This window comes from Syngnathoides biaculeatus, chromosome 11 (assembly GCF_019802595.1).
Source record: "Syngnathoides biaculeatus isolate LvHL_M chromosome 11, ASM1980259v1, whole genome shotgun sequence".
Lineage (NCBI taxonomy): Eukaryota > Metazoa > Chordata > Actinopteri > Syngnathiformes > Syngnathidae > Syngnathoides > Syngnathoides biaculeatus.
In genome coordinates this window covers 27588794-27605283 of record NC_084650.1, presented here as the reverse complement: position 1 = coordinate 27605283, position 16490 = coordinate 27588794, and the positions used below count along the sequence as shown (strand labels likewise).

Here is a 16490-nt window from a genome sequence, read left to right as displayed (position 1 = left end):
ATCCACCGTGTCGCCTACTTAATTTATCGTTCAAGTAAGAAATGTAAAATGTCTCATTGTAGATCTAATGACTGGACACAAGTGTCAACCCTATAAACATTCTAAAATAGATATTTTAATGAAAAATACATATAACATTATTCACTTCAATGTCTATACGAAAAAATAAATGTGAGCGAAGAGCACGTCATCCATGCGCAAAGTTGCAGAAGTGTCATTCTACGATATCCAAGTGGTCCCCATATTGGCTGCATCCTCCGTCCGTGACGTCACCTGGACATTCGCCAATGCGAACACGCGGTGCACCCTAACTATGGGAGACGAACGCGCTCCTTCTGACACGGAAGGTCTTTCGAAAAGGAGACCGTCACACAATTGAGTGAAGTTACCGGAGCAATATCATACTATTGTTTCGAGCCCTCGGGGCAATATTACACGATTGTTTCAAGCCATATTCAGATGATATGCGATCACGGCCAAACCGCATCCCCATCCGATCCACTTCCGCGGCGGAGATGAGCCATCGCGGCTCATCGCAGCCGGCCGGTGTGGCTTGTGACGGAGCCGAGCGGTGCTGCTTTAGGGGGTTGTTCATAGACGCCGCAGTACGTTGAGCCGGGGCACTTTACTGCACGCACGCGGCTGAGTGAGGCATTCTCGGCTGGGTTCTCCAGAGCCGCCCCCATCCGCAAAGCCCGACGTGGAGCCTTCGCAGAAGCCGTGACCGCCAAACGTGGCACCTCAGCCGGTGTGGCTGATTTTCGGTGCCATGGTGGCATATAATGAACCTGAGGCGTGCTGCTTTTAGAGGGTTGTTCACAGCCACCACAGTACGCGATGGACACTATCGAGCCGGGGCACATTACTGCACGCACGAGGCTGAGTGAGACATTGTTGGCTGGGTTCTTCAGATTCGTCGCCGTCCGCGCAGCAGCCCGACTCTGTCCGACGCACACATCGACATATTTCATGTGCGGATCTTTTGTTACGTTATAAGAGACCGATTACGGGGTCCGTCCCAAACTATTATTTTTTTTAGTAGCTGTATATGTGCGTTCATCTGAGATGACACGCTGTGGCACCCTGAAAGGGACAAGCCGAAAGAAACTTACTATACACATATAGCTGTTATTTGGAACCTACGAAGCTCTCGTCCTCTGCACCCTTGCAATCCATTTTGTCACAACGAACAGGGTCTCTTTCAAACTAATGAAGGGTAATTCCATTCTCCCGAGTGTTCAAGCAATGTCCAGCAATGCAATGAGCCGGCATTTTGGCTAACACGAAGGAACAACGAGGTACCTTCCCGGAGGTAAAACTAATGGAAACAAACGAGTCCACTTCGGGGCGCCACTGTCCTTTACGTCACTTCCTGCTTCTTGAAAACAAATTCCTCGAGAGGATTTTCATGGCGGGAGTTACAAAAAGCTGTATACGTCAAAATCATGTTTTGTGGTGAAAAAACGCTTGGGCCCATATTGGCTGATGTTTTTTTCATTAATAACATACTAAAAATAATCAATTTCATGACAGTAGCCCTTTAAATTCCTGTTACGTGACACCTCACCACTGTTCTGCTGCTGTCGTACATGTCGTGTATTATTCTGATGTACTTCTGTGCCACTCCAGACCTCTGCATACAGTACCACAGTTCCGATCTGAGTACTCTGTGATGGGCTTTCTGTAGATCCACAAGGACAAAAGTTATCTCCTTCTCACCTTCTCTGTACCTTTTTCCATTAGCATCATCAAGATAAATATTGCACCTGTAGTACTCTTTCTCGGCATGAAATCATACTGTTTCTTGCAAATACTTAGAATACATCTGTCCTGAGTCCAGCCTCCTCTACTCATTCCTGTACATTGAACATTGGGACATTGAACATTGTGTGGCTCAACAATTTTATTCTTTTATTGTTCCCACAGCTCTTTGTTCTCAAAAATGGGAACTAGCACACTTTTCCTCCATTCTTCAGGCATCTTCTCGCCCGCTAGTATTCTGTTGAACAAGTTGGTCAAAAACTCCACAGCCACCTCTCCAAAATGTTTCTATACCTCCACAGATATGTCATCAGGACCAACTGCTTTTCCATTTTTTATCCTCTTTAGTGCCTTTTTAACTTCCCCCTTACTAATCATTGCCAATTCCTGGTCGACCACATCTGGTCCTTTTACTATTCCTTCTCTCTTCTTTTCTTTATTCATTTACTCAAACTATTATTCAAATCGCACAACACACTGGGACCAGTTAACCCATTTCCCTCTTTATCCTCAATCACCCTTACCTGCTGCACATCCTTCCCATTCCATGTTCCTCTGTCTGTCCAATCCATCTAATTTTTTCCTCTTTTACTATCCAACCTGATGAACATTTCTTCATATGTCTCTTATTTAGTCTTTTTTAGTCTTCTACCTTTGACCTACGTTGTATCTCAATGTATTCCTTTTCCGTCTCCTCTGTCCTCTCAGTGTCCCACCTCTTTTTTGCTAACCTCTTTCATTGGATGATTTCTTGTACTTTGGGATTCCACCACGAAGTCTCCCTCTCCCCTTTACTACCAGAAGATACACCAAGTACTCTCCTACCTGTCTCGATTATCACTTTGGCTGTTGTAGTTCAGGTTTCCGGGAGTTCCTCCTGTCCACCAAGAACCTGTCTCACCTTTTCCCAAAAAGCCACGAAACACTCTTCCTCTTCCCAGGTTCCACCACATGGTTCTCTGCTCTACCTTTGTTTTACCTTTGTCTCTTAATCCCTACCCCCCACGACCATAGTCATCCTACACACCAACATCCAATGCTGTCGAGCTACACTCTCTCCAACCACTACCTTACATTCTGTAACCTCGTTCAGTTTATGTCATCTGCACAAAATGTAATCCACTTGCGCACTTCTACCTCCGCTCTTGTAGGTCATCCTTTATTCCTGCCTCTTCTAGAAAGGAAGTGTTCACTCCAGCCATTTCCAACCTTTCCATCCAGGCTGTTCTATGGTACGCCTATGATTTGATTGTCATATAAGGCCTAACCCAATCCTCATCAATTTAGCAAGATCATTTCTGAGCCAATTTTAAAACCACCATGGAGCAGGTCAATCGATCAAATTAAAAGTCCAATAAAGTATGTTCTTAGTGTAGCTGTTTGTTCCTGCAGCTGTTTTAGCCTTCACAATTAAGCAGCTTCATCATCATAGTCACATTTTCAATTCATCTCAATGACTTTGTTTTTTTTATTGCTCTTTTTTGCCTCCTTTACATCACATTTTCTGATTCAATACTTCAGCAATAGGTACAGAGCTTGTGCACGTGACGTCACCATTTTCACAGCGCCATAATGCTGGTCAAAAAGAGCTGCTCGACAGTGTGGGGGACATTGAACCAGAGCAGAATATTCACAATGCCCGTGACTTGTGCTGTTGGTTGTTACAACAGACGAGACAGATATTCAAAGAGATCATTCTATGGAATACCAGCTGAAAAAACCAGAACAGATTGATGGATTTCGGCAATTAAACATGACGGATGGTGCCCAACCAAATACACTGTGTAGTGATCAGCCATTGAGCTCGTGCACTTGACGTCACCATTTTCACGGTGCCATATTGCTGGTCAAACAGAGCTGCTCGACATTGTGGGGAACATTGAACCGTAGCAGATTTTGTGCTTTGATGTCACAACAGACGAGACAGATATTGAAAGAGGTCATTATATGAAATACCAGCTGAAAAGACCAGAAAATATTGATGGATTTCAGCAATTAAACATGATAGATGGTGCCCAACCAAAATACACACATGCCTGTGTAGCGATCGCTTCACTTCAGGTAGGAATTATTTTTCTCAATCTCAAATTCCCAAGAAATATTTATAGTGCCAAGTTGGCTCATTTGAAAACAATGCGTTTAAAAAAAAAAAAAAATGACAGAGTCATCAACGTGTTGCGGCCACACGTTAAACTTCTGTAAACTCTCTCTGACAGGCATTTTTTTTAACATGCATTGTTCTCAAATAAGTCTAATGGGTATTTAAAAAAAAGAAAATGGACCGTCGGGCACACAAAGGTTTACCTAGGCTAACGTGTGGCCGCAACACGCTTCCGTGTACGGGGGCTGAAGCCTATCCCAGTGGTTTATTTTCTTTTTTTAAATACACATTGGGCTAATTTGAGAACAATGCATATTTAAAAAAAAAAAACATCTGTCATGGAGAGTTTTACCAAAGTTTAACGTGTGGCTGCAACATGCTTCGTGTACGAAGAAGCCAACTCTGTCTTGTTTTTTTGGGGTTTTTTTATGCATTGTTCTCAAATTGTCATGGTCCTGCGAGTCCCAGCTCTGGCGGTGCAGGTCCCCTGCACACCTGCGCCTCATCAGGGATAATTAACCCCAGTATATATAGGACCCAGCACACGGTCTGGCTTTGCAGATTGTTGCCATCCATGCTGCGTTCCCACACTTCCCCGTTCCTGATCCTGAACATTCCAATTTCTTATCGGCAAAAACATCAACTACGGCATTAAATATGGGTCCTCTATGCCAAGTGTCACTCATTTTTCCACGTACGTTCTTTTATTATCACCATCTAAATGTTTAACGGTTTCGGACAAAACTCTGGGCGTCGTGCTATAGTTATATTATTATGTATGAATGTATGTAATGTATTTTCATGCCATCTCCAACAGACCGGTAGTACAGCCAGTCACATGTCTTCAGTGATGTAGGTGCACGAGTTCTATAACTGTTTAAGGCAAAATCACCTGTCACATTAAATGTAAACGAGCAACCTGTTCTATTTCAGTTAATCCTCCAGTTTGTTTTGACAATTAAACTGATGACAGCATTGAGTCGCCATGCCTGCTTAATATGAAAAGTAAACGAAATCAATAAGATGTTGGTTTATTTGTCATTAATGTCTGTAAAGGCAACCATTTTTGCAATAGTTCCTTCAGCAAATCTACAAATCCTTGTTGCTGGGGAACCGCTGCCCCAAAATGATCTTTCTATACTCCCTTATTTTTTCCACCTTCCCAAATCCCAGAGGTATCCATGCAATATATATTGTGCCATTTTAATGTTTAAACTTGTGCATCCAGGAGATTATCAGAACCATTTAACTAACAATAGTTCACCTTCACCATCACTAGAGAGCCACCCTCTGCAAGGGATTAAGGTAAACTACACATCCTAATCCAATTAAAGCATGTTGGAATCCACGCTCTTGTGCAGTGTTTTGTTTAAAGTGAATGATAACAGACTGGCAGTAGTTTGCCGCTTCATTGTCTGTGTAATCAGCTTGATAGCCTGTATAAAAAATTAATCCTCTAGTTATTTGTGCACTGCGTACAATAGATGGTGACAGTTTGCAGCGTGTTGTTCCAAGACAACAAGTGTATAGGTGATGTTTTAGCACGGGGTGTTTTCGTGCCTTGTTCAATCATTCATTCCAGTGTTCTCGTCACTCAGGTTGCCATCTGTGCTGCACTGGTTAAATGCTTGCTCATCTCAAAATTAATAAGTACATTTTCTTAAATTCAATCACTCAAACAACAGTAGAATGAGGAAAGCCCAATAAAACTGCAAAACACATCACAACTGGGACGAAAGTGCATGACCACTGAAATATGGCCTAAAATCCATTTAATTAGAAAGCAGTTGATTCTGCAACATTTGAATTCGATTTGTTGTTCAATTTTTAATATGTATTTGGCTTAATTATACTTCATTATAACACATTGCATAGCACTAAAAATTTCCGCAAATGGTATATTATTGTGGCATACTTAAACGATGATGTACTATTCCATCATACAACATATTAATCTGTTATTATATTGTTAAGATTGTCCCTTCTCAATACTGCTTTGTTTTTAGTTATTCTTTACAAAATACTAATAAACTGGAGAAATAATAATGAGAATACGCAGCTGTATGACAGTGTTAAGCAAGTATAGAATTGAAAACAATATGTCTTTGAAAAAAGAAGTAATTATTATGCTGTGCGCCACAAAATACAGATTCTTTATTTGGGCAAAGAGCTACAGTTGAATCAGCATAATCTATAAGTATTGATCCTTTCAATGGATGAGTAATTGCATCTGCACCCTTTATTAAAATTTAATGACTGACAAATAAAATTGGTTTGCAGTACAATAAGGAGGGAAAACACAAGTTTCATTGCATCTTTATTCCCAGTGCTGCAGTTTTGTATTTCATTACTCGGATGGAAAATGTTTTTCCACAATGTAATCATTATGTATAATTTGTAACTCGGTATTTCACTGGTAGAGTGGAACCTCGATGAAATCGACCCAAATATAACCAATATCGGATCAGATGAACCAGCGGGATTCAACAATGTATTCAAAAATTGTTTCCATTTGTCACTTAAAATGAAATGGTTGCTGTTGTTTGCTAGCACTGTGGCACAGTGCAGCCAACGTCATAAGGCATGCCTCTGTGGCGGTCATATTGAATGTAGCACACTGACATGATGGCAGTGTTGTGATGGTTCTACCCATCTAGTTTCTGTACTGCTTATCCTCACCGAGGTCGTAGGCATGCTGGAGTCAATTACCGCTCTCTTCGGGCAAGTGGAGGGGTACACCCTGAACTGGTTGCAAAGCAATTGCAGGGCACATATTTACAAACAACCATCCAAATTTACACCTACGAGCAATTTACAGTCTTCAGTCAAACTCCCACGCATGTTTTGGGGATGTAGGAGGAAACTGGAGTACCCGGAGAAAACCCACGCAGACATAGGAAGAACATGCAAACTCCAAAGAGGCGAGGCGGGGATTGGATCTGGGTCCTCAGAACTGTAAGGCAGATGTGCAAACCAGTCAGTCACCATGCTGTTATGTGTAGAGCACCACCAGAAAGAGATCATGGAAATATTAACTGTGAGGAATACAAAACAAAAGTCTCTGGAATCTGGTAACATGCTATTTATTTTCAGTTTTCTGGTTAGACGGTTTGCCTTGGTCAACAGATTTGGATGTAGGAAGCGCACTAATTCCTTGCAGCTCATGAAATCAACACACTGTGTTGAGAAGTATACATGGGCAATGCCAGTGTTACCAAGCTCTGAGTTTGGATGAAATGTGAAACTTTAAAACACTTTCAAATGTTTTATTATACTCATTTACTATTGCTTTGAATGCCACAAAAAAAATCGAAACAATTTTGTACTGTACATTAATATGGGTGCATATGGCCTAAAAAACAAATGCTTCAATGTAACAAACAATCGCCTAATGATAGACAACCTGCCCATATTATTCTTTTCTTTCAATATTTCTCTGCATAAAAACAGTTTTTTTAAAAAAAAAACCAGCCTTGTATTTCATAAAATTAAATTACTTATTGAAGGAATAAGCAGGTTTTTTTTTCATTAAATCTGAAAGCACAACAATATTGTGTAGACGAATGATAGTGTTTGCAGACCTACCTTCAATCAGAAGATGAGCTAATACACATTCATTTGAAGCTGGTCATGATGCAACAACCGCTCACAACACAGAAAAGTTGATGTACTCGACTTTTGGTGAGACAGGCTTTCATGCCCAGTGAGGTGTCTTGTTGCGAGTGTCTATAACAATCCCAAAGAAAAAGAAACATGTTACAAATGAGTCGTAAATTCAACCAGAAATGAAATATTCTTCTTCCCTTTGGAACAATAGGCCTGTTAAAGCCTGTGGCTAACGTCTGGCCTTTACCTGTCGTCATCCATCTCGAGGAGTCAATTGGTCTGCTTCTGCAGGGTGCAGAGATAATTACAATCTGGCTATAACTAATGTTTGGCTCAATTGTATTATTCGGTTGGATTTTTTGATAGGATGTCAGAGAATTGAAGCTTGTGCACTCTCACTAAACAACCACAGAGTGAAGATAGCGAAACAGAGAAAATAATATCACAGAGAAATATTTTCATCTCATACCTGAAGGACCGTATTTGTGGAAATATGATTACAGGGTATACTAAAGAAGGAAAATGCATTCTCTTTCCCTGCCTCTGCTCCAGTTTTGTGTGATTAAAAATGTTGCAAAGCAGGAAGAACAATTTTCCGCTATTCCATTCGAGATCATTTTCAAAGGAATGCCCGCGTTCAAATCCCAATTTGTATTAATATTTAATTGCATTATAAATTGAATGGGGAATACAATTATATGAGTAAATACCAGTACATCTGTCTCGCTAAGCAAGAAATTGAGAAAACTCCATGGTAAGTGGCAAAGTGAGATCTGAGGAATTGGCTTTTTCAGCATAGGGGTGGGGAACGGGGAGTGGAATAATCCACATTTCTATTCATCGACTTCCACAGTGTGTCTGAGAGAAATTCCTGTGTGATTGGCCTTTGTGATTGTTTTCTCTTACGTTTAGATTTCCAAAAGGTAGGAAGTGATGCTTGAGTACATTAAAAATGTATGAGCATTTTTTTCAATTAAAAGTTGGAGTTTGTCACCACCATTATCCGTAAAGGTTGCTTCAGCAACATAGTGTGGTCATGGATGTATCCAGGATCAACATTGTTCTGTTCAACTTTCTATCCCAAAGTTGTAATGCTTTTTGTGTGCCAGAATTTTTCCCAAGATTTTGTTCCGCTGGGAGAGGCTAGGGCAGCACGGTGGGGCAATTGGTTAGAGCGTTGGCCTCACAGTTCTGAGGACCGAGTTTAAAATCCCGGCCCCACCAGTGTGGAGTTTGCATGTTCTCCCCGTGCCTTCGTGGGTTTTCCCCGAGCACTCTGGTTTTCACCCACATCCCCAAAACATGCATTAATTGGAGACTCAAATTGCCCATAGGTGTGATTGTGATTGTGACTCTTGTTTGTCTCTACGTGCTCTGTAATTGGCTGGCAACCAGTTCTGGGTGTACCCTGCCTCGTACCTGATGAGAGCTGTGATAGGCTCCAGCACTCTCGCAATCCTTGTAAGGATAAGCAGCTGAGAAAATGGATGTATGAATGGCAGAGGCTGTCTTGAGTTTGTCCCAACGAATAGTCCATCTATCTTGTCCCTGTGTAGCCCAAGGCTATTTTTCTTCATCTCTAAATTCTAAGGTAATGATTATTTGTCAAAACAATAAAGTTTGAATGTGAACATTAAATATCTTGTGTTTGTAGTGTATAGAATTAAATATAGGTTGAACATGATTTGCAAATATTGTATTGTGTTTCTATTTGTTTCACACAAGGTCCCAACTTCATTGGAATTGAGTTTGTAATATATTTTACTGTATTGTGTGTTTAGTTGAGTGGTATTTAGCAGCGAATGGATACAGAACCACTTTAAATCATAGTTTAAAGCAATAACTCATTTTTTCTTTGCTTTTGTACACAGAAAAAGTCTTTTGAATTAACTGAATTTGAACATGTACATGGTTGCACATGATTAAAATGTGTTTAACTATTTGATTATTTTGGGTAGAAATATTAGGAAAATCATCAGTTTCACACATTTTAATCATGTGCAAGTGAAAATTAGCTTTTTTCCCCAAGGTTGTAGATTTTTTTTTCTCAACACTTATTCCATAAAAAGCAACAACCCCAGTAAGAGGTGTTAAAAGAATAAGATTTTCTGTCAAAGTTAAGGTGGAGGCGGCACAGTGGATCAGCTGGAAAGCATTGGCCTCATAGTTCTGAGACCCGCCTGTGTGTAGTTCACATGTTCTCTCCATGCCCGTGTGAGTTTTCTCCGGGCACTCCGGTTTCCTCCCACATCCAAACAACATGCAACATTAATTGGACACTCTAAATTTCTCCTAGTTGTGATTGTGAGTGCAGCTGTTTGTCTCAATGTGCCCTGCAATTGGCTGGCAACGAGTGCGATAGGCTCCAGCACTCCCTGCGACCCTTGCAAGGATAGGCGGCTAAGAAAATGGATGGATGGATGGATGGATGGATGGATGGAGTTAAGGTCGAGTGTTTAAATGTTAATCGTGGTACCCTTGCTAATTACACTTGCCTGAGACTAAATCGTGAAAAATGCATACATTTATGCTTTTGTCATCCCGTTGGGATGATGATGACAGTGTGTCCCTTATTTAGTCGTGGGCCTGGTCATCCCTCTGCCTGGCACGCACCTGCTCCTGGCAGTAGCCTCCCCACCTGTTCCTCGTCTGTGTTAATTATGCCATGCATATATACCTCCTGACTCATGTTGTCCATTGCTAGTGTGTTGTACCTCATTTTTGTGTTCCCGGATTCCATGTTCCATGTTTTTGACTCATAGTTATCTAACCTTACTTGGGGTTTTTGACTTTGCTTTTTGCCTCACAATTTGGATCCTCTTGCTTTCTGGACTGCCTGCCTGTGGGCCGACCTTTGTCTGACATTAACCCTCTTCTCAAACTGCATCTTGCTCTCGAGTCGGGCATTTGAAATACTTAACTAATAGAAGTCAAATAGCCTCTACAAATGTTCTAATCCACTGTATCATAACGCTGTGAGAATCACATTTCATTTATAAAATGAAATTATTCAATCAACGTGATGACCATCATGACGTGTTTTTTTTAGATAGAGGATAGGGATAGGTTAGAGTGTTAACTCTGGAACCTGCTTGTGAACTCCTGTTTGGTGAGTGTTTGGCACTTTTGAAGTTCTATTTCATCACACGGTGTCAGAACTTCACTTGAAAACTCAAACGTCTACTGGAGGGGAGGGGGGGGGGTTGCTGTGTCAAATTCCTCCACAGCGCCTAACTTCTTTCCTTACCTTCAATGGAGCATGACGGGAAATCTTGAAATATGATTAGTTGATGAGTTCAGTTGGAGAGTCTCAAATTTACTTTGTCTGGACTATGCTCGTAAAGGTGCCTGGCTTTTCAGGTCGAGTCCATTTCACCCCACCTCTCCTTATTCTTTAATGAAAGCCTGAGGAGGTGTAGCTGCATCGAAGCAGGAAGCGGATGATTAAATCACACAGGATTCCTTGTCATATTTGACCTGAATGAGGAGGAGATGTGGCACAGATGGAATACACATAGATCATTCTCACCCCCACTTGGGTTGTGTGTTTTCTAAATTTTATATGAAGTTTTTGTTCATGGAGATCATCATATCATTTTGCCATGAGTTTCCCTTTGTGTTGTAAAGGTACCCTAATGAATGTGGCTCTCTGGTCCTCTTTCCTTCTGAGTGACAGACCGAGTAGGCGCCTGAAAAGGATCTTTTTTTTCCCAGATGGTCACGGAAAAAAGAGAAAAAAATACCTTTGTTAGAGGAAGTCGCATCTGCTTGAAGAACTACTATTACTACTTTGAGCAGAACATCAGTGTTCTTTTTATGAAGAGAAAAACAACAACTCAATGGCTTCTATTACTGGCGAACCAATATGTTTTTGGCAAATACTTTAGGTAAAGATTCCAAAAAAAGAACATCATGAGGAGTGTAGTGACAACAGTGCTACTTTGAAAAGGGAACATTTGATGTTCAACCAAAAGACAATTCTGGTTGAACTTCTGTTTTATTTATGTTGGTTTCTACTTCCTTTGTTTTTTTTCGTTGCCATTGGCTTAATGAGACACTCACCTAGATGTGTATCATTCATCCATCCATCTATTTTCTGAGCCACTTATCCTCACAGGGGTCACGGGAGTACTGGAGCCTATCCTGGCTATCATTGGGCAGAAGGCGGGGTATCCTTGGGTTGCAATCACATGATAATCGCCGCCATTTCTACAGACGAGCTAGGCATTGCATACGACATCACTATGGTAACGCCCACAGACCCGCGTGTAAGTGGCGAGCAGCGTATGTTTTCTGCCTACTTTAATTCGCTGGATTATGTCGCCAAAGCTAAAAATGTAGAGAAGATCAAACTCTGTGAAGATATCGATCCATATATTCTCCACAACGACGTACTTTCAAAGGATCTGAAAGACCTCCCTGAAATAGAATCACCAGACACTAGAAATACATATGCTTACCGCTTACAAAATGATCAGAACAGACTTTCAAATAACCATTTGCCTTGTGTACTCGAACTTCGTTCGGATCTGCACGTCGTATATTTCCCAGCCACTTTTGATGCTGTTTTTTTCGATAACTTCATTGTATCTTCTCCTTCATGCAATCTAATCTTTGGAACACGGAAAAATCACTTCCCAATGTCTCTAGTTCCGTGATTTCCACATCCGTTGATGCTCCAAAAATCTGGCATGATGACGATGGACAACTGACAAGCATGACATTACGTGCAACCCAGCCATTGAGCTCGTGCACTTGACGTCACCATTTTCACGGTGCCATATTGCTGGTCAAACAGAGCTGCTCGACATTGTTGGGAACATTGAACCGTAGCAGATTTTGTGCTTTGGTTGTCACAACAGACGAGACAGATATTCAAAGAGGTCATTATATGAACTACCAGCTGAAAAGACCAGAAAATATTGATGGATTCCATTAAACGTGATGGATGGTGCCCAACCAAAATACACACACCCCTGTGTAGCGATCGCTTCACTTCAGGTATGAATTATTCTTCTCAATCGCAAATTACCAAGAAGTATTTATTATGCCAAGTTGGCTCATTTGAGAACAGTGTCTATTAAAAAAAAACTGTCTGTCGCAGAGGTTTACGGAGGCTAAGTGTGGCCGCAATCGCTTCCATGTACGTTCCATGGACACGACTCCGTCCTCGTTTTTTTTTTTCAATCATAGTTAATGAATGCGAGTTTGTGTAAAACCAGGGGTCATCTATTTAAATATTGGTATGTGTATTGAACACTAGCTGAAAAGGGACAGCACGGTGACTCAGCTGGGAAAGCGTTGGCCTTACAGTTCTGAGATAGAAAACTATTCAGATGGAATGCTACACACCTTGCTACTGTAATCTAAATAGTGCAAATGCTGTATCAAAGGGTGGCACGGTGGTTCAGCTGGTAAAGCGTTGGCCTCACAGTTCTAAGGTCCCGGGTTCGATCCCGGCCCCACCTGTGTGGAGTTTGCATCTTCTACCCGTGCCTGCGTAGATTTTCTCCGGGCACTCTGATTTCCGCCCACATCTCACAACATGCATCATTAATCAGACACTCGAAATTGCCCCGAGGTGTGATTGTGAGTGCGGCTGTTTGTCTCAATGTGGCCTGCGATTGGCTGGAAACCAGTTCAATGTGTACCCGCCTCCTGCCTCTTGACAGCTCGGATAGGCTCCAGCACTCTCCGCGACCCTCGTAAGGATAAGCAGCAAAGAAAATGGATGGATGGATGGATGGATGGTTGCATGGATGGATGGATGGAAGGATGGATGGATGGATGGACTAGCTGAAAAGATCGATGGATTCCGGCAAACGTCAACGTGTTTCCACGTTCACGAGCCATTAAAACCGTCACTGTGTGGGATTTATTCCTGATGAGAACAGATCCAGCAAGGGAGTATTTGTATGCGTCCAGACTATTATACGCTTTCAAACTTTTTCGTCAAAAATTTGAATATAAATGACTTACCCACTATATGCATTTGTATATCTAGTTGTCCAAGACAAGCAGAAGCTAATTAACAGTCCAATTTCTTATCGGCGAAAACATCGACTTCAGCATTAAAAATGGGTCTTCCATGCCGAGTTTATCGAATTTTTCCACATACCTTTGTTTATTTTCACCTTATAAATGTCTAACAATTTCAGAAAAAAACTGTGCATTGTGGTATAAGACATATTTTTGTGTCGTTTCCAACCGACTTCGCGTTGAACAATGCTTTGCTAGACCGGGAATATGGCCAGTCATGTGATTTCGGTGATGTAGGTGCATGAGCTTTATACCCTGAACTGCTTCCCAGCCAATCGGGGGGCTCATAAAGACGGACAACAGTCACACGCACAATCACATATAAGGGCTATTTAGAATCTCCAATTAATGCATGTTTTTGGGATGCCACAAGACTGAGTTTGAGTCTAATATTTGAGTTGACATCAAGGATAAAAGGTTTGGATCATTATTGTGATAGGCTCCTTGCATGGCGTCTGACACGGAAGATATGCTTTTGCTGGATTTATAACCAGTGGATGAACATTTTCTTATGGCTTGACCTATTTGTGACAAACTGTAGTGACTTTCTGGAGCCGAACCCCACAACCAAGACATGTTGTACACAATTTTGCGTTTATTTCATGCACACCGGAGTGAGTTACTGTAAACAATGCGACCAAACAGAAAAACACCAGTTGTAATATTTATGTTTTCCTTCTCAAGAGTATCACCATTTAGTGCTCGCAATACATAGTCATGTCATGTTTGTGGTCTGGAAACGATTGTGGTAGCTCACTTGTTAAAACATCTTAACCAATGCTTTGTTACCAAACTTCCAGGTCATGTAAACCCAACCAATTTAATGTTAAACTCAACAACCTTCCTGTGTCCTTTTTTCAATTGAGTATTTTTTTCTAAATATGAAAAATCTGATACATTGTGTTCTGTGTGGGTGTGTTACATTGAAAACAAATATCTAGCTGTGTAACATTTTTATTTTTTGATTGTCTATTGAGAGAAAATGAATGATTTGCAGACTCAGCGGATATCCAGCAGCTGAACAAATTACTTTGATTTGCTTCTTCTCTGATTGACTGTCATGCACTCAACTCCATCTGTCTGTAATGTTTGACAAAGAACACCAAGTGACGACATAGACTGCTATGGTAGCTTTGCGCAGCAGCGGCAAGCAGCCTATTTGTCCGCTGCTCGGCATTTGTTACTTGGACACAAATATTGATTCTGTGTTTTGACACATTAGTGGTTGATTTCATATTATACTCAAGTGGAATTTTGTTACAGAAAGAACCCCATCCTTGTTTGCGTTAAAGTTAAGAAAGTGTTTTAAACTTTTTACTTTATTTAGAGTTTTTATTTGTACCATTACTTCTGGTCATATTTTATGACAACAAAGTAATGTTAAAATGTTACTTATAATGCTGCCTGAACAGGTAGACCTAATAAAGGTTTTACGACAGTAACAGTTTGGTCTTCTACAGGTAAAGGATGTCCCAGAATGTTCAGCACTGCTGCTGACACGACACAAATCCTGAAAGAGAGGCGACTTGATTCACGAAAGCAAAATGTCACCGTAATTGTGAAGATTTAGATCAATGGGAAAGAGCTGACGAGGTTCCTCCACTATCAGATCTTGACGACCACGATATAAGCTTAAATGAGGCCTGCTGAAAGGTTTGCCGCTTGACAATTTCTCCCAAGGATGGTTACCCTCAGACACAATGGACCGTGTGTTGCTTCACCACTTTTCTAAATAGAACATAAAATGCAACTGATTTAAAACAGCAGAAGTGGCTGTTGTTTGCATGCAGGGTAGATCACCCTACTTAGTGTCTATCTTTGTACTCCAATCACCAGCATAAATAATATCTGTTACATCATCTAATATCTACCGGGTGTCCTTCAACAGAGATGCTGCCAAGGAAATTGTGCAGCAAGTGGTTTTAAAATGATGTCCAAGGAGAGACAGGGGGCCAGTTTCATCAATGATAGATTTTTGTAAGGTCATGCTTGTTGAAACATTTTGCCATTGAATGAGGAACACATCGCACTTCTCATTTTGTATCATTTACCATCGTTAATTGAGGCCCGCTGCACACTGAATGACGCAGTCAACGTTGACTGAAGAAGACCTTCGCAAAAAAAAATAAAAAATAAATAACAGTTGGCAACTCTTTGTCAGACACTAAGCCGCTGAGCACAACATCTACTGACGCACTGCAACTGAAAAACTGTGACCTTGTTGAGTTTTGATGCTCCAAATACAATAGTGTGAATGCTATTTTTTAGTTTTATTACCCAAGAAGGATATTTAGAGGAAGCAGCATGTATATACTTCATCACTGTCACAAGGCCTTGAGGTTACTGTACATCCACCTGAGGTAATCATCTAAAATGTGCTTTTTTTTGTGCACCTCTTGGTCACCCCCGCAATAATAACTGTGAAATCACACCTTTATTTGAGTCACAATGGCATTTCAACAGCGCATTTGTTGTACAGATGAGACAAATAACTCGATGACATTATAAAGCTCACCGAGAGCTGAATTAAGTTTAAGGGTGGCATTATTTGAAGAGCTTGAATCACTTCTTCAGTCATCCCTTGTCGGTCTTTAGACCGGTTCAATGCTTATTGCATTTAAAAAAAAAAAAAACTCCAAGGTCCCAATTGACCTGAATATAACATTGGTTCTCACTCAGCTGTTGTCACACCAGGATTTTTCTATTTTCTTTGGTTGCCAAGTCGCCATCCAATTTTATAGCAGTTTGGAACAATAAAGAACAGAAACATATCATATTGTTAAATGTAAATACTCGTGCTTAAATATTTTATGTGTCTTTCAGTGCACCTTATTAAGAAAGTGAGCATGAAGATAACGGCACAAACTGTAATGTCCGATTTGCTCTTTCTGGAAAACATACTGTACACTGAATACTTAATACTGCATATTGCAAGGAATATTCACATGGCACACCACCAAAAGAAATGTAACAAGAGAGTAAG

General features: G+C 40.9%; 1 protein-coding gene across 1 annotated transcript in view; it reads left to right on the top strand.

Annotated features, from left to right (window-relative positions):
• Positions 1 to 16490, top strand: part of tnmd (tenomodulin) — a 101227-nt gene that overhangs the window by 7497 nt on the left and 77240 nt on the right. The window lies entirely within an intron of this gene.